We start from the raw sequence: 23410 nt of genomic DNA, 5'->3' as shown, positions 1-23410 counted from the left end.
CTCTTTGTTCTCGATTTGTGTTTTTTGTCTAATTTCTTTGTTTATGTGTTTCCATTCAACCCTATGTCGGTAGTTTGCACTATAGATGGATTTGGTTCAGTTGGACTTGCTTTCCTTGATAGATGAACTGGATGCCAAGATTAATTTGGCTACATTGAAAAGTTTGTACGCCCAACTCTCGTTTCAGCCAATTGATACACCACTTGTGTTGATATGAACACCAAAGCGTCTTATTTCTTTCATATAATCTATTTTGTACTGTATTTTTGAATAGTCAAGCTAAAGCCTCCAAGGAAGCCCAGAGTTCTGATTTATTATAGTAAGTTTAATCATGGTATCACCTTCTATCTATAACTTGCATGGAAGAAAATTCTTACTATTCTGGGTCCCACAAAATATTCAAAACATGAATATTTTAGTGTTGACAAGAGGAATTAGAGCAAATCAATATAACCACCGGGATCCTTCAATCCCTATTCTTTTACTTCCTTCATTGAAGTTGTGTTTTCACCTTTCTTTAGGTGGATTTTTAGCTTTGGAATTCCTAGATCTTACTACAAGGGAGAAGAGTTACCGCTTTTGAAGCACTTCGTCCAGTTTGGAATAATCCTGAATGTTTCTACAAGGAGGCAAGGTGACCCGCTCACCCCTTACCTCCTTCATTACGGTTGCAGAAGCTCTAAGTCATATCATAGCGAAGGCAGAAGAAAAGGGTTATATGAAGGGACTCAAGCCTAGCAGAAACACCCAACCAGTATCCCACTTGCAGTTTGCAGATGATACCCTCTAGTTCACTGAAAATGAAAAGAGCATGGTGGAAAACCTAAAATGGGTGTTTCAATGGTTTGAAGTGACACCGGGCTTGAAAATCACTTTCTCTAACAGCGTGATATTGGGAATCAATATGCACTTAGAGCAGATGAAGGAATATGAGAAGATGCTCGGGTGTAAGTATGAGGAATTGCCGATCACTCATCTTGGCCTCCCCTTGAAATATGGCGTCCCAAAAGCTCACCTTGGGATCCAGTCGTGGAAAGATTGTAAAAGAAGCTAGCGAAGTGGAAAAAGGAGTATCTATCGTTTGGAGGAAGGATAACCCTAATCAATATGGCTTTGGCAAATCTCCCGGTCTACTTCATGTCGTTATATAAGATCCCGATAAAAGTGGTACACATATTGAAGATCCATGGAGGCATTGGAGTGGGAAAGATAAGGATGCACAATATGACTTTACTGGGGAAATGGCTATGGAGATATGGTGAAGCAAAGTTTTGGGTGCTTGGAAGTTGATTTGTAAGTCTAGACCTTCCTATGAGTCCTCAGATTCAATGTGGGTAACGGGGAGGGTACTAGGTTTTTTGGGTAGGCCTGTGGTTAACGGAGTCCAGTCTGTCCCATGCATTTCCGAATCTATTCCGCCTAGCGATTTGTAGGGAGGCCAAAGTTAGTGACTATCTAGTGAGAAGCCGGGGGGGGGGGGGTGTGGGGGTGTGGTTGTGGGGGTCTGTCGGGAAGGAAGGGATCCGGTGCGTGGCGATCCATCTATTCTGTTCGGGATGATTTCAAACCATGGATTAGATTCAAGGCTGGGCTGGGGACGATGGTACGTTTTTGGATAGATTTATGGTGCGGGGAGGAATGCCTTGGCACATCTTTTTCGGAGATTTTCCAGTTAGCAACCAACAAGGAGGCAAAAATATCAGATTATTTGATCCAGAATGAGATGGACGGCTCATTCTGGAATATTCGCTTAAGAAGGGACCTGAAGGATAATGAAATCGTATCTTTCACTGAGCTTCTTACAGCGTTATCCAACATATATCTATCCCCTCACTCGGCTGATGACTGGATTTGGTCACCGGATATGAAGGGGGGTTTTCAGTAAGAAGTTTCTTTCGAAAACTCAGTGATGGCAACAAACCAAATTCAAGACGGATGACGATTTGGCGGAACCCCCATACCCCTCAGAGTTGCTGCGTTTGCTTGGACCGTCTCTTATAGATGCATAAACACTTGCGAATGCCTTCAGAAGAGGAGTATCAGCTTGGCCAGCTGGTGCGTGCTATGTCGCGGCTGCAGTGAGACTCTGGACCGTGTATTGCTTCTATGCCCGTATGCTTTCTCCATTTGGATGAACATTTTCAATTTCTTTGGGATGTCGTGGGTGTTAAACAATAACATTTCAATGACGCTAACCCACTGGACGGGAGCTTTCCATGGCTGCATCGGACAACAATTGTGGAAGGTTCTTCCATATGGTATAATCTGGTTCCTATGGAGGGAAAGGAATAACAGAATATTCAACGATATATCTTGATCGGCCCGTCATTTAAGTCTTGCTATCAAATCATCCATCATATTTTGGGCATCTCAGAAGGGAGGGCTACCGTATTCTATTCAACACATTCTACGGAATGGAAACACGGTGATGTTGGAATCGCGACATACAAACAAGGTAATGCCCCGATGGTTAGCACCTCGAAATGGTTCGTTAAAGTTAAATTTCGATGGAAGCTCTCGGGGTAACCCGGGTTTGGCGGGGATTGGTGGAGTCATACGGGACGAACTTGGAAACATATTGATGAGTTACTCCGGTCCGGCAGGCTTATGTGACGCGAACGTGGCCGAGGCAAAAGCTTTATTGTTCGGGCTTAGGTGGTTCAAATCTCATAACCTGGGCCCGTTAATTGTGGAGGGTGACTTGACCAATGTCATTGCGTGGGCGAAGAATCAAAGTGCTGGGCCGTGGAGATTGGCTTCTATTGTGGACGAAATCCGTGATATCATACGGATCATAAGGCCACAAGTATCGCATATGAGATGCACGGCAAATACTATGGCTGATTGTCTAGCGAAAGAGGGTGTATCCCGGACGGACACAATGATCACGGTGAATGTGACCACGGAGGCGATGGGATAGCTGCGATTTTGGATTGTGTATTTTGGTTTTTCCTTTCTATGTAATCTCATGGGGGACATCTTGTCCTTATGGATTGTAATCCCTATTATGGAATAAAATTGTTATTTTTCAAAAAAAAAAAAAGTGAGTTCTCCTATCTGTCCTCGCTCCTAGGTCTCCTGCATTCGTCTTACTGTTCCCCATCAGGCCTTGAATGTGTAGTGTTGATCCTGGACCTTCAAGGTAATCATCAAGTTGTACAAAAATTTGGAAGTCGTCAGTTCTGCCAAGGGTAACAGTTTTTTCTTGTACTTTGGTAACCAGGAAAATCAATACGTGTGACCGCCTAGAAAAGGAAGATACATCTAGCAAGCAGGTATGCTCTATGCAGGCAGAATGAAGTCATGGGATTATCTGATGATACAATGTCCCTTCTCTTAATGTCTAGCAGGGGATCATCAAAAGCTTTGGCCTCTTGTGAGTTTTTCAAACACATATCAAGAGAGTACTGCTCAACTGGAGTGGCGCACCGTTCGGAGAATCGGGATAGCAGATATGACACTTAGTTCCGTATGCGATAATTGCGAACCTGTACAACATAGTAAATATTCTCAAAGAATGGCAGACTGCTGGGACAGAAAAGAAAAAGAAATGTAAAGTTTTCCTCAAATGGACGCCTCCATCCGTAGAATAGTTCAAACTCAACTATGATGACATCTCGCAAGGAAATCCTGTTAGGGTAGGCATTGGAGGAATTATTCGAGATTCGTATGGAAGACGGATGATTTCGTATTCGGGTCCTACGTTAGAATGTGATGCAAACGAGGTGGAAGCAAAAGCCCTCCTATGCTCTTAAGATGGTTTGCACAGGCTTGGCTTGGACCACGGATTATAGAAGGAGTTTCTACAAATACCCTAGCTTGGGTAACTGGCAAGAGTCAATCGGTCCTTGGAAGCTCGCTAACATCACAATACAGGTAAAGGAAGTTCCAAAAGCTGGGGCTGAAAAAGAAGATCTGGAAGTTATTACCTCAGTAATGGAGCCAGGCTCCCTATGGTAATGGGCTTGGCTTCTTGATTCTCGTGAGGTTTCAAAAAGGAACAGTCGTCGTTTGGTGGGGGAGAATGACAAAAGAAGGGAAGAGCTGCATCGGTTGTTGATCTTATAAAGCTTTGAAGAGGAATCTCCTTCCTCAGTTGATGAAAGGCCAGCACCAATAGACTAGACAAAGTCACAAATGATGGCATTTCACCATTCTACTGGAGATGTGCGCAGCTAAAGCTTTGAAGAGGAATCTCCTTCCTCAGTTGATGAAAGGCCAGCACCAATAGACTAGACAAAGTCACAAATGATGGCATTTCACCATTCTACTGGAGATGTGCGCAGCTATGCACACAGTGGTGCTGGAACTAACTGGGCTGACAAATAAGAGCTTCTTTGAGATGTCTTAGTACCTTATATAGACAATCAAAATCTTAGTCCATGTCAAGTTCTGATGGCTGCTTTGTTTGTTAGGCTTAATCTGAAGCTTGGAGTTGTGTGCTGTCCTCTCTGTTGAGAATACAATGGAGTTCTGTGGTCTGCATTCTCTGTTGAGAATACCACTGTTAACTCCATCATTGGAGTTATCAGTGAAATTGTCCAAGCGGAGCTTCTAATTCGGATAAGGTCGTGGCTTTCTGGATAGAGAATGTGATTAGGAATCAGGCCTCTGTTGAAAGAGGGGAAACTGCCAAAACCTTTAAGGGTTGGCCCGATGCACCACCCGGGGCTCTTTCTCAAAAGTCAAGCTGAGAGTTTGCAACAATGGATCCGTCTGTCTCCACCTTTTCATGAAAAAGAAGGCTGTGCATGTAGGTACACTATACTGAGCAATCTCTTTAGGCTTGACTGAGAAAGTGTGAGGTATACTATTGGAAGGGGTCATGTATTTTGAATTCTATGAGCGAGTGTGAGTGTGTAAATGGTCCTCATAAATGTGTGATTGGTGTAGCTTTTGTTTGCATGAGTTGGATGCCTCGTCCTCGTTAATATAATCCGGTTATTGCCATATTAATAAAATTTGTTATCTTTCAAAAAGAGAAGAATGTTGCTTCCCCATTTTATATATTTTAGGGGCTGCCCTAAGGAATGTGATGCAGCACCGTAAAGAGAAATAGAAGAAATGGAAGAGAAATAGACGAAAGGGGATAGAATTAGAAGAATAGGGGAAGAAGAGAAGAAGAAGAGAGGAGAAGAATAGACGAAGGATTGGGGAAGAAGAGACGAATATAAGGAGAAGTAGAAGAAGAATAGGAGAAAAAGAAAGAAGAAATTAGAGGGGAGAATCTCAATTCAATTAATCATTCAAAAGTTAACAATAAAGCTCTAAAGAGGTCTATATATAGGCAAATAAGCACCCTAAGAAATAGAAACCTTCTCAAATAATCCTAGAAACTAATAACATGTAAATAAATATACTAGAAACTAAATAATACGAAAATAGATCCTAATATCTGCATCATTCTCCCCCGCTTGAAAAGAACTCGACCTCGAGTTCTAGTCCACCTGGATCAAATATGTAGATGAGCAACTCGAGCAATAGCAGTAGTAACACATCAAACTCTGTCATGAGCAACGCGAAAACCGTGAGAAGCGTCTGAAATGCCGATGGAATGAGAGTGAAGAAATCGTCCATGTAGAATCACAATAACGCAACCCACGCGGAAGAAGCAAACTGGCTGGAAAGATAGCAACGTACTCCTCCTGGATTGGTGGGATCGGCATAACAGCTATGGGTGGTATCAATTGGGGAACATCCTCCACACAATCAAAACCAACTGGTAGCTCAGTAGGCGTAGGAGAATCAATATGAAAGTCATCCGCTGGTATCTTATTAGGCTCAGTAGAATCAATGATAAAATCAGTGTCTAAGACTGAAGCTGGGGCAGTGATGTCAGACTGATGGACCTCATAATCAATCTGCGGAACAAGATCATCTGTGTCGGCACAAGTCTTATCAATCTGATCAATCGACACAAATATAGGGCAGTCCTCTATAATATGCTCGCGATCATCTGTCTCAGGTAATGGCTCAACAGTCATGTCACTCAGCTCTGACTCAGGACGATGCTCGATCAGCTCTGTCAAGGGAAAAGCCTCACGTAGATCTGCTACAATATCCGCCTTAGAAGTGTGAAGCTGTCTCTGCAAATCTGACTCACGTATATGACGCACTGAGTTTTCAGCTACAATTCTAGCTTCGCATATATAATGACGGCCTTCTTTTAGTCGTTCAAGGAGGGCTTCGACTTTACTTTCAACACTACACAACACTTTGTATTCTTGCTCACGATACAATCTAAGTTGATTTAAATAGTTGAGCGCATAAATATTCATAAACGCATCACGAACATCCTCCCAACGACAGATTAGCTGCTCACGTCTTCTACGACAGTTCGTTTCAATGTGGCTCCATGAGCATCGGGCTTGTCGTCGCACAGTTTCTTTAGCCCAGTAGATAGTCTGGCAGTGATCATGGCCATTGTACTCATGATATGCGTCTATAGCATCAATCCAACGTAAACATGCATCCTCATAATTGCGAAAGTGAGTGCGGCCATTCCAAACATACAAATATATATATATATATATATATATATACATACAAATATATATATATATATATATATATATATATACTATGCCCCTGTGGCATTACACACATACAAACATATATATATATATATATATACGGATGAGCCGTAGTACGAGAGCGAATACGAGAGGCAATGAGAGAATCTAAAGGAATATTAGAAGGAGGTAATACCTGGGAAGTGGACGGCGGGATCTCAGGCCGAGACAAGAGCGCCCAGGTGGAGCTGTAGGTGACCGAGGTCGAGGTCTGCGCTGATAGACCTACATTGGGCCGGAGGCCGGAGGAGGAGCCGGTAGAGAAGCCGATGGAGTGGGCACTGGTGTAGGAGTAGAGGGAACGCGATCAGGGAGAACCGGAAGCGGAATCGGAGACACCTGTGTATGAGGAGTAGGACTAGCAAATTAAGGAACAGACTCAAAGAAGGTAACATCGGCGGAGACAAAGCACCGATGAAGACTAGGACTGTAACACCCGTAGTACGAGAGTAACACAGAAAGACACATCTCTCAGCTTGGGGATCCAGTTTGTCCACACTTGGACCTAACTTGTGGACAAAGCTAACTCAGCCAAACACCCGAGGAGTAAGAGGAAAGTGTTCGCCCCGAGGGTGAAGCACCGAGAAGGGAGAGTGATTGTCTAACACTAACGAGGGAAGACGGTTAGCGAGAAAGCGGGCGTAAGAATGGCATCACTCTAATATGTCTTAGGAACATGCTTCTGAAAGAGTAGAGTACGTGCCATGTCAAGAAGATATCTCAACTTCCTCTTAGCAACACCATTTTGCTGAGAGGTGTATGCACATGAAGACTAATGGAGAATACCACGACTCGCTAAGAACTCCTCAAAACCACTTGAAGAGGAAAAATACTCTCGTGCATTATCAGTGGTAACCATTTAGAGGAAAATTGTATTGAGTAGTAATTTCAGCATAAAATGTGCGAAAGGCATGAAAAACTTCAGAACGATGTTTAAGTAAATAAACCCATGTCATTCGACTAAAATCATCTACAATTATAATAAAGTATGCGAATCCAAAACGTGACTTGGTCCTCGAGGGACCCCATACATCGGAATGGACCAACTCAAAGGGTCTCAAAACTCTAGTAACAGGCCTAGAAGGGAACGACACATGATGGTGTTTCCCGAGTTCACATGACTCGCACTGAAATGGTTAAATGCTAGAGGAGACAATAAAGGTCTGCCGGAGATGCTGAAGAGATGGATGACCAAGACGGTAGTGCCACTGGTAGGCATCAACAGAGCTACTCAAAATGGTGGGAGAGATGTGGTACTGAAGATGGTAGAGGCCGCCTAGCTCACGACCCGTTCCAATTGTCGCCCTAGTCGAGAGATCTTGAAAAATACAATAGGAGGGGAAAAATGAGATAGAGCAATTCAAATTTTTGGTAAGCTGACTTACAAATAATAAGTTAAATGGTGAGGTAGGAACACACAAGACAGATGAGAGGGTAAGACCCCTATGGGGTGAAAGAGTACCAATACCAGAAATGGGGGCTTTAGTGCCATCAGCAAGAGTGACAGATTGATAATGAGAAGGAAATGACTGAAACGAGATAAGAGATTCGGAGTTACCCGTCACATGATTGGAGGCCCCAGAATCAATGATCCAGAAGCTGGAGCTAGTGAGTAGGGAAGCAAGCGAACTACCTAATTGGGTAACTTCTGCAGAGGGTGGGCGACTGCTAAGGCGGAGACGCTGAAGCTCCTCATAATCGGCCCTGGTGAACTCAAAAGGATCCTCGGGAAGGCCAGAACTAGCAGACAGAAAACAGCCCTCAGGGGCAGAGGTAGCAGAGAGATGTACGGAGCGTGAACGACGAAGCTCGGGATGAAGCGTGAAGCAGGTCTCAATATGGTGGCTATCATTTTCCATCATTCTTCATGAGTGTAGCACATCCACGACCGCGGCCACGCCCAAAAGAGTCAGTGCCACGACCAAAAAAAGGTAGTGCTGCGCCGAGAGGAGTCCCCAGCATCATAAGTAGCAAGGGCGGAACCCTCACTAGAGAAATTAGTGGGTGACCCGCCTGGGAGGCACTGCTGAGCGTGGGAGTAGATCCCTATGAGAGAAGGGATGGAGCCCGAGCCAACTAACTGCTGACGAAATGTTAAAAACTCCAAGCCCAAGGACTCAAGATAGTGGAATATCCTAAGTTGGTCCCTCTGACGAGCAAGGACTGTCTGGTCTGAAGTAAGGGGCATAAACACGTCCAACAACTGACATAAAGAGATGAATAGACTATAATGATCGGCGAGAGACAAATCGCCATGCTCAAAACGAATCCACTCGAAGTAGGTCACACAGATGTGAGTGAGGTTATCAACCCCAGAGAACATGAGAGCAGCATGCTTCCAAATATCCTTGGCAGTGGCCAAGTCCATCATCGGTTGATCAATATCGGAAGTCATGCTCTCCCAAAGTTAGGTGCGAACCATCGCATCATCCTGACGCCATCTGTCGTAGGAGGAGTCAGTGGAGGGGGGAGGACCACGCTCAGTGAGAGCAACTCTATCCCGAGCTAGAAGGTAGGTCTCAACGGCTTTCCGCCAGCTAAGATAATTGGAGCCGTCGAGGCGCTTCGAGGTCATCTGAGGAAAGGACTGCTCGACAGAGGGAGAATACACTGTCGGATTGTAGCTCGACGAGGAAGGAGCTAATGGGAGATCAGTCCCCCCATTGTCAGCAGGTGAGGGGCTGGCAGGAGAAGCCAAGTAATCGTAGAATCCATAAGAAAAGGTGAGGATCACCAACACTGGAAAGAAAGGGAAGATAATGATGATGACAATAAGGAGTCAAAGAGTGGACTCCATCGAAAGAGTGCGGCTCCGATGACAAGGATAAGGAGAAGGGTCATAGATGGACAAGACAAATAGGGAATCATATAAGGAGGACGATGGCCAAGGACAAGAAGGGGTCGGTGCCGCGGATGTAGGAAAAGAAAGAGAAGGGAGATTTAAACCATTGAAAGTAAAAAGAAGAGATAAAGTTAGGTTTGAAGAAGAGTAGGGAGAAGGGGAAAAAGGTGTAGGAAGTTAGGATTTGGAGGAAATGAGGGAGAGGGGTGATTTAACAAAAAAAGAAAAGAATAAAATAAGAAGTGGGAAGAGAGAGAGGTTGTGGCGGGTGAGGGAGGCGGCGGACGAGGGAGAGAGGTGGTCGGGAGGGTGAGAGAGGGTGAGAGGGCGGCGATCGAGAGAGGAGGAGGGGTCGTGAGGGTGAGCGAGGGGGCTGGAGAGATGCAGGAGGGTGAAGAAGAGAGGCTGGGGCGGCAGACGAGAGAGGAAGGGGGTCGTGAGGGTGGGGGAGGGGGCTGGAGATGCAGAGGCGAGAGGGAGAGGGGTCGTGAGGATGAGGGAGGGGGCTGGAGAGAGGCGGGAGGGTGAAGGAGAGAGGGTGGGCCACGGACGAGAGAGGGAGGGGGTCGTGAGGGTGGGGAAGGGGGTTGGAGATGCAGAGGCGAGAGAGAGAGGGGTTGGCGAGCGAGCGAGGTCGGGAGAGGGTTAGGGCAACATGTAAACAGAGGAGAGGGAGTGGGACGTTGGCGAGAGATAGAGAGGCGAGGGAGAAGCGGGTGGGAAACTCTAGTGCACGAGTGGAGGGGATGAGGGAGAAGAAGATGGAGAGGATCTCCAAGGAGGGTCCCTAGGGCACACAAACCTAGGGCTCTGATACCATGTTGAGAGATTGGAATGAGTTGAAGATCTTCCCCCTTCACTCAAGTATTTATACTAAGAGAGAAAAGATAAAAGACCCGTATCAATAATTATGATCTTACATATCGACAATTCCTCAATATCTTGTTCATTCACAACAAAATATTTTCTTTGTGCGTCGGTAAAAAAAAACATGTTTTTTTGGAGAGAGATACTATTTCACCAATCGATCTCGATTGAAATACCCATAAATGGTATTTTACGTAGAAATAGTATTCTTGCTTATTTCGACAATCCCCGATACGGAAGAAGCACTTAAGAAATTACTAAGTATGGGACTGTAGAAGTGGATTCAATCGTCAAGAAGAGGAGTGAATTACATGAGTTGCAAACTCTAATTGAATCAATAATCAAATCAGTTTTATCTTTTCTCCCACCTTCAGAAGGTGAAGCATAGGTATCCTCCCCCTATTGTGTCGATTCTTTTGAGTAATATATCTGGAAATGCCAAACGATTCCTTATTTAAATCATTTCAGTTATATCTTTTCTTTTGCTGGTGGAGTTATTACGGACAGTCCCGGTCTGAAAGATCCATTTAAGTCGGAACATAAGATTGAGTTAAGTTTCGTAAGAATCCATAGCTCCCTTTTTTTTTTCGACTTCTTCCCCGAGTCTTTCAAGCAAAGAAATGATTTTCTCAAAATTTTTTCTTTCTTATAATTTAATCCATAACAATTTTCGCATTGAACCCATAAATGTCTGTATTTTTTATTTATATCGAAATCCTTAGATCTTCCTCTTATATTGAAATCGCTGTCATTATTGCTAGTTCTTTAAGATATTCCTTTAAAAATAAAAAGAAAAAAGAAAAAATAGTGGTGATGAATCTTAATTAGATTTCAGCCGTAATTTCGTACCGAATGTCCCCGTCTTACAAGATTTCAGCCAAAATATTATACCGAAAGCGAAATGTTTCCGTTTCATTGATGACCGAAACCTGAACTGAAATTTAAAACCTTGCCAATTATAAGTCCTAGGATTGAACTTGCTCTAATACAAATTATGTAGTGGCAGAAATAAAATAAAAACCAAAACTTCCAAATTTTAATTCAATCCAAAATAAAACTAAGCAGATACCTCAATAAAACCACATATGGAGATCAGGATATGTCATTATTTCAAAAGAACAACATAGAAAATGCAAAACTACTTCGATAAGCTTCAATTTACTAATGATAGCAAAACCAGTCCAAGTATCCCTTGTATATTACATGATCTTCTTTATATGACTCCAAAGCTTTCCCAAAGTGAAGTCTCCTAATTCTAGACAATTTTGAACATTAAAACAGACCCAAAATACTTTTATTTTAACTCTGATTCTAATCATACTTAAAAATATAAACTTCTAGCCAAGACATAAGCTTCGATTTACTAATGATAAAGAAATCAGTCTAAGGATTTACATGATTTTCTTTATACGACTCCAAAGCTTTCCCAAAGTGAACTCTCTTAATTCTAGATACTTTCGAACTTTAAAACATACACACAATGCTTCTTTTTTTTAACTTCGATTCTAATCATACTTACAAATATAAACTTCTAGCCAAGACTGGCCTCAAAATATATTAAATTGGGATCCCCATGCTTACATTAGTAAGGTGGTGCGGGGTAAAATCGATATATATGGTATTGATCCTTACACCTACTCCAAATACAAAATACACTCAATATAAGCCCAAGGAAAAGAACCATCAATACTGACCCAACTCTCTCTCCAGATCCTTGCCACCTACCTCACCGAAGCTATTCCCCCCAACATCGGTACCGACGCTCAAGAAAATAAGACACGACCGTGGAAATCCCGCCACCAAGCAAGAAATCTGGGTGACCGTTACGATAAACACGCCTCACACGTCAGAGATAAGATTCAAAGGTTCCCGCCAAGACCGCCATCCCCCATCTTTGTCTGGGAACTCAAGGAATCACGCCCCTACGATTGTAACCACCCCTTACTCCACCCCACGTGGGCGAAATTAAGGGCAGGACTTGTGATGTGGACATCGTGGGCCTCCTCCCCTATAAAAGGGCATCCACACACTCAAGCAAAGGGGTTCAATCTTCTCCCCATCTTGCTGGTAACTTGTCTTGGCCCTCACCCCTTCTCATCGTCTTTTATTTGTGTTGCCCATCTCTGACTTGAGTGTCGAAGTGGCCGCTCGGAGCCACAACTTCGGGCCCACTAACGCTTTTTCTGTCAGCGCAGGATCACATGCTCCATCAGGCTAGTACATGCAGTCAGATTTTGGGCACCATCAGATTGGCGCCATCCGTGGGACCTCAATGCTAAGGTCAAAAGCTTCGAAAGCTTCCTCTCAACCTCAACTTAACGATAGAGCAGTGACGAGAAGCCAAGCCAACCAGCAAGATCAACCATTGATAGCTGGAGAAATGGTTACCTCCGGTGATGCACCAGTCACGATGGACATGTTCAATCTACTCACTCAGCGATTTGGAGACGTCAACAACGCCCTCCAACAAGGATTACAAAGGCTACCCCCTCAACCGGTGGCCGCGCCTCCCGTTGTTACTCCCCCAGGCAACGACGCTCCACCCCCGAACGTTGCAGAAGGACACAGGTCCTCCGAGGGTCGCAACCTAAGAAGTAGAAGGTCGCACCGCCATCAACAAGGTTCGGCCTCAATCGCCAGTCCACCACCAAGCCTCCACCGAGCTAACCATCCGCGAAGACGTGACGAACCAGTTGAGCTGACCATCACAAACCTCGCACGACAAAGGCCACATTCGGTCGAATGAACTCCCCCAAGGGAAGACCATCGGCTTGTAGGCTCTACCGTAGTCGCTGACCTTCAACTACAAATAAAAGAACTCCAACAGCAGATGAAAATGCCATGCGACCCAGACCTCCTAGCCAAGTGGGATAGCAAGATCGTCTCACCATTCATACCCCGAATCGCAGACGCATCCATTTCTACAAATTTCAATATGCCCCTCTTAGATTTATATGGCGGAGCAACCGATCCACTAGAATTCCTCCGGACTTATTGCCGAGCGATGGTACTCCGGAATGCATATGACGCTATGATGTGCAAGGCCTTCTCCGCATATCTGAAGAAAAATGCGAGCAATTGGTACAGCCGGTTGAAGCCAAACTCCATCGAAACGTTCCATGAACTCTGTTGATAGAGGTAGAGAAAAGAGAGAAAGTAAAGATTGAGAGAAAAGATTGAGTTAGGGTTCTCCCCCTCACTCATGTAATATAAATAATAAAGAGTGAAGTACAAAGACAAGTATGCCCTTGGGCATTACAATAAAGACCTAAAGACCTATTAACACTCCCCCTCAAGCTGGAATGTAGATATCTAACATTCCTAGCTTGTTATAATTATCAACTAACTTAGCTCTATTTAGAGGCTACGTGAACATGTCTGCTAATTGATTTGTAGAACTGGTAAACACAGGAGATATGTAGCCTCGCTGAATCAAATCTCTAATGAAATGACAATCCACTTCAATATGTTTGGTCCTCTCATGGAAGACTGGATTCGTGGCAATGTAAATGGCGGATTTATTGTCACAGTATAACTGAGCTGGAGAAGAAGAAGGAGAAAATCCAATCTTTGAAAGTAAGGAACGTAGCCACATGAGTTCGCCACTCATATGAGACATAGCTCTATATTCTGCCTCGGCACTGGATTTAGACACAACATCTTGTTTCTTACTTCTCCATGAAACAAGATTACCTCCAATAAAGGTGCAATATCTTGTAGTAGACCTCCTATCAGCGGGAGATCCTGCCCAGCTGCATCAGTGTATCCTTCAATTCTCTGGTGCCCATGCCTCTGAAATAAAAAACCTTTACCTGGCGAACTCTTCAGATATCTCAATATTTGAAGTACAGCCTCCCAGTGTGAAGTGCGAGGTAAGCTCATAGTCATATGCTGTCTAACAGCGCTAACTGCAAAGGTAATATCTGGACGTGTAACGGTAAGATAAATGAGCTTACCAACTAAGCGTCTGTATCGCCCTGGATCTTCTAACAGGACTCCCTGGTCAGGGAGTAATTTTATATTCTGGTCCATAGGAGTTGAGGCAGGCTTGACTCCCAAACAACCTGTCTCATCAAGAAGATCCAAAACATACTTCCTTTGTGAGAGGTAGATACATGGTTTTAAATTTCGGCCGAAACGTTTCGTTTCGGCCGAAATATTTCGGTTTCAGTGGAAAACGAAACGAAATCCACATTGAGTCAAAAAAGTACCAAACTTCGCCGAAATGTTTCGGAAATTTCGGTGAAACGTTTCGGTGAAGTGCAAAATTTCACCTGAAATTTCGGTGAAACGTTTCGGAAATTTCACCGAAATGTCGGTGAAATTTTTACAAGATTTCGTCCGAAATTTCGTACCGAAACCGAAACGTTTTGGTTTCGCTGATGACCGAAACCGAAACCGAGATTTCAAACCTTGGGTAGATACCCCTAGTCGAATAGGCAACCTCAATGCCCAGGAAATACCGAAGACAACCCAAATCCTTAGTAGAGAACTTTGTCCGAAGGAAGGATTTGAGTCTCTGAATGCCACCTGTATCGCTACCAGTGATAATGATATCATCGACATATACTATGAACAGAACACAACCAGCCTGAGACTGAAAACTGAAGACGGAGTGATCAATTGCGCACTGCTTCATGCCAAAGTGAATAAGTGTAACACTGAACTTCCCAAACCAGGCTCTCGGAGATTGTTTGAGACCATAAATGGATTTCCTCAAACGACAAACAAGAGAAGATCTCTCCCCCTGAGCAACATATCCAGGAGGTTGCTCCATATAGACCTCTTCCTCCAAATCACCATGAAGAAAGGCATTCTTTACATCCAACTGATGAAGATGCCAGCCATGATTCACAACAAGAGATAGCAGGACACGGATAGAAGGAATTTTCGCAACTGGTGAAAAAGTCTCGCCATAATCAATCCCATATGTCTGCGTGTACCCTTTTGCAACAAGTCGAGCCTTAAGGTGCTCAACTGTGCTATCAGGAAGGTGCTTGACTGCATAAACCCAGTGACAACCAACTGGGCGAGCACCATATGGGAGAGGGACCAGATCCCATGTCTGATTGGCCTGAAGGGCCTGCATCTCAAGATCCATAGCCGCCCGCCATCCTTGATGATCAAGTGCCTCCTGTAGAGTCTTAGGTAGAGAAAGAGAGGACAAAGACGAAACAAAACTGCGAAATACAGGGGTGAGAAAGTCATAAGACACAAAAAGAGGAAATGGGATGAGCAGTACTGCGAGACTGAGTGCGAGAGGCAATGGGAGAGTCAGAATGTACCTCAGAAGTGAGGATCTCCGGCTAAGATGGTGATGGCTCCGGCGGGGCTGAATGAGCAGCAGATTTGGCCTGACGCTGGTACTGCTTCAATGGTGGAGATAGAGGGGCTGCACAAGGCTCTGACGCCGGCATAACAGTAGAATCAACTGTAGGGGAGGAACTGGACACCAGAGGTGTAGAAACAGGGATGGGATCAGGAAGAACCGGAAGAGGAAGAACAGGAGTATGCGAGGAATCCTCCTGAAGCGGAGAAGGGGAGGGATCCAACAAGATGGACGAACTAAAAAATGACTGAGTCTCAAAGAATGTAACATCCGCCGAGACAAAGGATCGTCGCAGGCGGGGGCTGTAGCAACGATAACCCTTCTAGGTCCGAGAGTAACCTAGAAAGATACACCGTTCGGCCCGAGGATCCAACTTATCTAATCCTGACACAAGAACGTGGACAAAACAGACACAGCCAAAAACTCGAGGTGTAAGAGGGAAAGGGTCAGAGGTAGGACGGAGAATCGAGAACGGAGAGGTGCCGCCAAGGACTGAAGAGGGAAGCCTATTCGCTAGGTAGCATGCTGTGAGTACAGCATTAGCCCAATAGGTCTTAGGGACCCGCATCTGAAAGAGTAGTGTCCGTGCCCCATCTAACAATGAACGAAGCTTCCTCTCAGCAACTCCATTCTGTTGAGCACAGGAGGACTGATGGAGAATGCCTCGCGAAGAGAGAAATTCCTGAAAACCATTAGAGTAAGAGAAATATTCCTTTGCATTGTCAGTGCGAAGACATTGGATATCACATGAGAATTAATTACTAACTTCAGCATAGAAACCACGAAACACAGAAAAAACTTCAGAACGATCTTTTATTAAATAAGTCCATGTCATACGTGAATAGTCATCATTAAAGACTACAAAATAGCGAAATCCAAATAAAGAGGTAGTTCTTGCAGGACCCCATACATCAGAATGAACAAGAGCAAGAGGGTGTGAAGCCCGACTAATAGTCCTAGAGGGAAATGGCACACGATGATGCTTCCCAAGTTCACAGGCCTCACACTGAAAAGACCTAACAGACGAAGAAGAAACAAAGGGAATCCTGCGTAAACGCTCCATAGACGGGTGACCTAGACGGCAGTGCCACTGGTATGCATCGACCGAGTCATGTAGAATCGGATGGGACGGAGTGCAGTCGAGACGATAAAGGCCATCCACCTCACGGCCCGAGCCAATCGTCTTCCCACTCGAGAGATCCTGAAAAAGACAATATGATGGAAAAAATGAGATAGAACAATGAAGATGCTTTGTTAATTGACTAACAGAAAGTAAACTGAAAGGTGCTTAGAGACACATAGCACAGATGATAATGTAATGCCTGGTGAAGGGGAACAACTGCCAACACCAGTGATAGGAGAGGTACTCCCATCAGCAAGAGTAATAGAACGTGAAACAATATGATGAAAATCATGTAAGGATGACTGGGTACCTGTCATGTGATGAAGACCAGCAGTAGAACTAGAGAGGAACGAAGCAGGAGAACTACCTGGCTGAACAAGACCAGCAGTAGGATGGCGACTGGCAGCTCTGAAACGCTGTAGCTCATCATAGTCAGCACGAGAGACGACCATCTGATCGGTCTGAGTAGCCAATGGTGTCTGTGAGGGGCTGTCAATAGGAGCAGTCGAATCTGGAAGGGCAAGATGTGCAGTACGGCCCTGACGAGGATCTGGAGTGTGACGCAGCTCGGGATGCAGATCAAAGCATGTCTCGTGATAGTGACCCTCACGCTTACAATGAGTACAATAGGGCCGAGCTCGACCTCCACGGCCACCCTCTCGGCCGCCGCCACGTCCGCCTCGGCTAGTATCGCGACCACGACCGCGACCAAAAGTGCCTCCTCCTCGGGAAGGGCGGTTAGCGGCGCCATAAGCAGCAGTAGTCGAGACATCCACAGGAGTAGGAACAGTAATGCCAAGTGCACACTGCTGAGCTCGTAAAAATACTCCTGAAGAGTGGGTACAGTACTAGACCCAAGGATGTGCTGTTGAAGATGAGCGAACTTTGGTCCAAGACCCTCAAGGAAATGAACAACACGGAGCTGATCCCGCTCTCCGGCTGCCGTGGTAAGATCAATGGTGAGAGGCATAAGAGCATCCAGCTGCTGGCAATAGGAGACAAACTGTCTGTAGTAATCATGGACTGTAGAATCACCGCGCCTGTGACCCATCCAGCGCGAGTAAGTGTCGCAGAGACGGGCGACATTCCCCTCACCAGAATATAATGCCGCAGTGTGCTCCCATACCTTTCTGGCAGTAGGGAGATCCATCATGGTGCTAGCAATGGCAGGGGTCATACTCTGCCATAGAAGTGTACAAACAGGGCATCATCTACATCCCAATCATCAAAGGTAGGGTCAGTCTCAGAAGGGGGATCACGACGAATAATAGAAATCTTTCGTCGGGCCTTCAGATATGTCTCCACAGCAATCTTCCAAGTCAAACAGTTGGATCCATCAAGACGGGAAGTGGTAATCGGTGGGAATGACGCATCCATCGAAGACAGACGACGATGTAGCCTGACGCGGCTGGGAACTAGTAGCCATAGCTGGAGTACGAATAGTAGGGTCCTCAATACTAGGTGTATCTTCTATAAGAGACCGGGAAGAAGATTGAAGATGACCAACAACGAGCAAGTAGAGACAAGGATGAAGACTATAAGCAAGCTAATAGACCGCGGCTTCGTGAGGACAACATATGCATAAGGGAGGCATGAGACAACCGCACGGCATAAAGACAAAGTCGAGACAACTCCGAACCACAAACATCGCAATGATGTAACTACAAATACAGAACAACACCATGAAGATAGTGATCAAGCTGAACAAGAGAATCTAGGGCATAACTATGACCCAAAAGAGGAAGAAGAGATTATGATGGATCAGATTAGGGCAAGGAAGAGTGGGGAAAAGAGGGTACTGTAGCGATGTACTGTAGTTATTTACTGTAGCGGGTACAGTAGCAGTACTGTAGCGATTTACTCTAGCAGTACTGTAGCGGGTACTGTAGCAAAGAATGGAGGGGTTATGGTTAGGGTTAGGGATGGAGAAGATGGAGGTTGAGGTTGATGGAGAAGATGGAGGTTAAGGTTAGGGTTAGGGAAGAAAAAGAAAGGAAGAAAGAAGGAAAGAAAAGAAAAGAAAAGAAAAGAAAAAAAATGGCCCTAGGCATCCATGCCTTAGAGCTCTGATACCATGTTGAGAGAGGTAGAGAAAAGAGAGAAAGTAAAGATTGAGAGAAAAGATTGAGTTAGGGTTCTCCCCCTCACTCATGTAATATAAATAATAAAGAGTGAAGTACAAAGACAAGTATGCCCTTGGGCATTACAATAAAGACCTAAAGACCTGTTAACAAACTCGGTAAAGAATTCATGACTTTTTTCGTAAACAGTCGGCCCCGCCAGAAGACGAACGATACTCTCCTGGCCTTGAGGCAAGGATGCGACGAGACTCTTCGAAGGTTCATCAGTCGGTTCCGGTCAGAACTTCATCAGATTAAAGAATCAAATTTCGACATGGTCCGAGCCGCCCTCTGACATGCTAATCGGGATCGGGACATGAAAGTCTCCCTGAATGACAATCTGCCGCGCGATCTTCAAGAACTCATGGCCACCGCCGACCGATACATCAACAATGAAGAATCTTTCGCCATGGAAAGGGAATTGGAGCTCGCCTGCGCGGGAGAGAAATGCGAGGATGAGTCTCGACCTAGCCAGAACCATAAGCAGAGCCGACATGTCGACCGACCAAACAACCGGCCTCCTGCCCCATCGTTCGACAGGATTAATTATACTCCCTTGAACACTACGGTGTCCAATATCCTGTACGAAATCAGAGACAAGTAGCCAATACAGTGGCCAGCAAAGATGAAAAGCACCATCAGAAAGCTAAACATCGGCAAGTATGCCACTACGACCAGGACCATGGCCATACAACCGACAGTTGTCACCACCTTAAAAATGAGATCGAAAGACTCACGGGACTTGGACGGATAGATTGATATCTCCAGAATCCGCCGAGGGGCCATCAACAACCAAAATCCGAGGTCCATCGGTCCTCAGAGAGACATATTTCACCTGGTCGTCGTCGTTCGCCCGAGTCTCACAAAGCAGAAAGAAGCTACCAAAGGTCTCCAGAAAAGAGGTCGGAGGCCCCCAAAATTGCGGGAAATATTGACACCATCTACGACGGCCTCGCATTAGGAGGACCGACTGAAGAACCCGGTCTACGCAGGACAAGTAAACTCCGTGGAGACTCCGGCGAAGAAACAACGATCGGAACCGAAGAATGATATGGCCATAACCTTCATTGAAGAAGATTACAAGGATGTCCAACTCCCGCATGACGACGCCATAGTCGTTCGGTTAGCCATCGCCAATTTTAACGTCGGACGAATCTTGGTGGACACAGGAAGCTCTGTCAATGTACTCCACCAAAGCGCCTTCGTTCAGATGTACATTGGAAAAGACCGCCACGAGCCGGTCGATTGTTTTATCTTCGGCTTCTCCGGAGGAGAAATCAAGGTACAAAGAAAGATCAACATAGCAGTCACATTCGGTACCTACCCTGCGCAGAGAACCATTATGCAAACCTTCCCGGTAGTACCGGTGCCCTGCACCTACAACGCAATCATCGGAAGGCCCGCCCTGAATGAATTGGGGGCAGTTGAAACCACTGTTTCCACTGTCCATTTAAAAGTAATGTTCCCGACAAAGCGAGGGATCAGAGAAATTCGGGGCGATCAAGAAAAGGCTTGTGTCTGCTATGCCAGGCTACTCGAGAAGACAAAAGTTGCCAAGGAATCTTTCTCGATTGGTGGTACCGACCCCCGAGTCGAAGTAACACGAGGAGAACCCGTTGAAGAATTCTCCAAGATTCCCCTCTTCCCCGAATTAGAGTATCAAACGGTCCAGATTGGATCGCTCCTATTAGGTAAGGCTCGATATGATCTCTTGGATTTCTTAAAGACTAACTCGGACATCTTCGCTTGGTCATCCTCAGATATGCATGGCATCCCCACCGATGTTGTGGTTCACAAGTTAAATGTGGACCCGAACTTCAAACCCATCAAGCAAAAGAAACGCAACTTCGGCATCGAAAGACAACGGCACATCAAAGAAGAAGTGGATAAACTTCTCGGTGCTGGGTTTATAAGAGAAATCCGGTACCCTGAGTGGCTCGCCAACGTTGTGATGGTGAAGAAGTCACACGAGAAATGGCGAATTTGCATCGACTTCACCGACCTCAACAGAGCCTGCTCGAAAGATTGTTATCCACTCCCTCGGATGGACCATCTCATCGATGCCACTGCAGGACACGAGATGTTCAGCTTCATGGATGCCTTATCTGGATACACCAGATCCAGATGTACGGCCCTGATATACCAAAATCTTCGTTCGTTGCCGATCAAGGGCTCTTCTATTACGAGATCATGCCCTTTGGCCTCAAAAATGCGGGAGCCACGTACCAGCACCTCGTTAACAAGATCTTCGCCGACTAAATTGGACGAAACATGGAAGTCTACATCAATGACATGCTAGTAAAGAGCCTCAAGGCCAAAAACCACATCTCCAACGTTGAGGGAAGCCTTCGCCGTGCTCCATTTGAATCGGATGAAGCTGAACTCCTCAAAGTGCGCCTTCGGGGTGACCTCCGATAAATTCCTTGGCCGAATCGAGGCCAACTCAGAGAAAATCAAAGCTATCTTGGACATGACCCCCCCGAAGGAGTTTGGGAGGTTCAAAGGTTGACGGGAAGGATCGCCGCCCTCAGTCGATTCATGTCAAAATCCGCTGAGCGGTGCCTACTGTTCTTCAAAAATCTGAGAAACGTCAAAGATTTCCAATGGACAGGCGACTGCCAGGCGGCCTTCGAGCAGTTGAAGGCCTATCTCCAAACCCCTCCATTACTCTCTAAGCTAGTACCGGGTGAGATTTATACTTATACCTCGCGGTAAGCCCGGCCGCGGTCAGTTCCATGCTTGTCAGACAGGAAGATAAGGTGGAACACTTCATCCATTATGTCATCCGAGTCCTTCATGACGCAGAGACCTGGTACTAGGAGATATAAAAGTTTGCCTTCGCCGTGGTCATTTCTGTTGGAAAACTCCGGCCCTATATTCAAGCACACCCCATAATCGTCCTCATCGACCACCCCCTTCGAAAGATATTATAGAGGCCCGACAGCTCTGGTCGACAAATAAACTGGGCGATTGAACTAGGAGAATTTGATATCCAGGTGAAGCCCCGCCCCGCCATTAAGTCCCAGGTCCTGACAGACTTTGTTGCAGAATGCACCGTACCGGGAGAATCCAAGGGCCAAGAAACTCCTATCGCAGAACCTAGCCAGGAGCCACCCCTGGATGCTCTATGTAGATGGCTCTCCTTGCTGGGAGTACGCCTTGAAGCTGAATTTCAAGGCATCCAACAATGAAGCGGAATACGAGGCTCCCCTCGCTGAGATTACCCTCGTCACCGAGCTACATGCTGACCGATTGAGAGCCCACAGTGACTCGCAACTCATCGTCGGTCAGGTAAATGGTCTATGAAGCTAAAGAGCCAAGGATGTTGAAGTACCTAGAGAAGGTACAGAGCTAGATATATGCATTCACTGAGTTCCAAATCATTCAAATCCCAAGGACGATGAACGCACGGGCCGACGCGCTCTCCAAGATGGCATCATCAGGAGCCATCGATCTAGGCAACATCTACACTGAAGTCCCCTCCCGGCCAAGCATTGAGAGAGAGGAAGCCCTTCAAATCGAAGAGGAGCCTAGTTGGATGGACCTGATACTCTGATATTTGGGAAACAGTGAACTCCCCCAAGATCGGAAAGAAGCTCGTCGGTTAGTCGCCAAGGCCGCCCACTACGTTTTGGACGGTCAGACACTCTACAAGTGTTCCCTTGCGTGCCCCCTACCTAAGTGTCTCCAACCCCTATCTTGGTTACTGACAACGGAACTCAATTTGCGATTCGACAGTTCAAAGAATTCTGTGGAAAGCTCGGCATTGAGAAAAGATTCACCTCGGTTGGTCATCCCTAAGCCAATGGGTAGATAGAAGTTACCAACCGGATCCTCCTCCAAGAACTCAAAAAGCGCATAGAAAATGCCAGAGGATTGTGGGCCGAAGAACTAGGAAATGTACTTTGGGCGTATCGGACCACGCCCATAACCGCCACAGGATAGTCGCCCTTCTGCCTCGCCTTTGGAGTAGAAGTAGTCTTCCCAGTTGAAATCAGGGTCCCCTCCCCAAGGCTTGAAGCATATAATGAACGAGCTAACTCCGACCTTATGAGGAGCAGTCACGATCTCCTAGAAGAAACCAGGGAGAGGGCTCGGGTCTGAATGGCAGCCTACCAACAGAGAGTCGCCCGCTACTACGACTCCAAAATGAAAGAACGACCGGTAAAAGTCGGTGACCTAGTTTTGCGACGAGCTGAAGTCTCCGACCCTAGAAACGCGGGAGAGCTAGCCCCAACTCGGAAAGGTCCCTACTGAGTCTCGCGCGTACTTTGACTAGGCACCTACCAAATGGAAAGCCTAGAAGGCACTTCAATCCCCCGTACCTAGCATATGACGAATCTAAAGAAATTCTATCAGTAAGCTTGATGTAATTTGCTTTCTTTTGCCAACGTTTGTCTGTCTTTTGTTTGTTGTAGCAGAAATGGATGTAATTATCGACTTAATCAATGAAATCTCCATTTTTCTCTAAGTGTTTACTCGCCAAACAATAATTCTCCAAAGGTCGGTAAAACCGGCAGTTAACCTCCTAAGGTTAACGCCCATCGGATGAGCCCC

General features: G+C 45.7%; 1 protein-coding gene across 9 annotated transcripts in view; it reads left to right on the top strand.

Moving 5' to 3' along the window:
* The window catches only part of LOC143885357 (DUF3754 family protein, putative (DUF3754)), a 119709-nt gene that overhangs the window by 1325 nt on the left and 94974 nt on the right, over positions 1-23410 (top strand). The gene's annotated exons all lie outside the window — the stretch shown is intronic.

The sequence above is a fragment of the Tasmannia lanceolata genome, unplaced genomic scaffold (genome assembly GCF_043159265.1).
Source record: "Tasmannia lanceolata isolate RefF3 unplaced genomic scaffold, GAP_Taslan_0.1 ptg000008l, whole genome shotgun sequence".
Lineage (NCBI taxonomy): Eukaryota > Viridiplantae > Streptophyta > Magnoliopsida > Canellales > Winteraceae > Tasmannia > Tasmannia lanceolata.
This window is presented reverse-complemented; position numbering and strand designations above follow the sequence as displayed.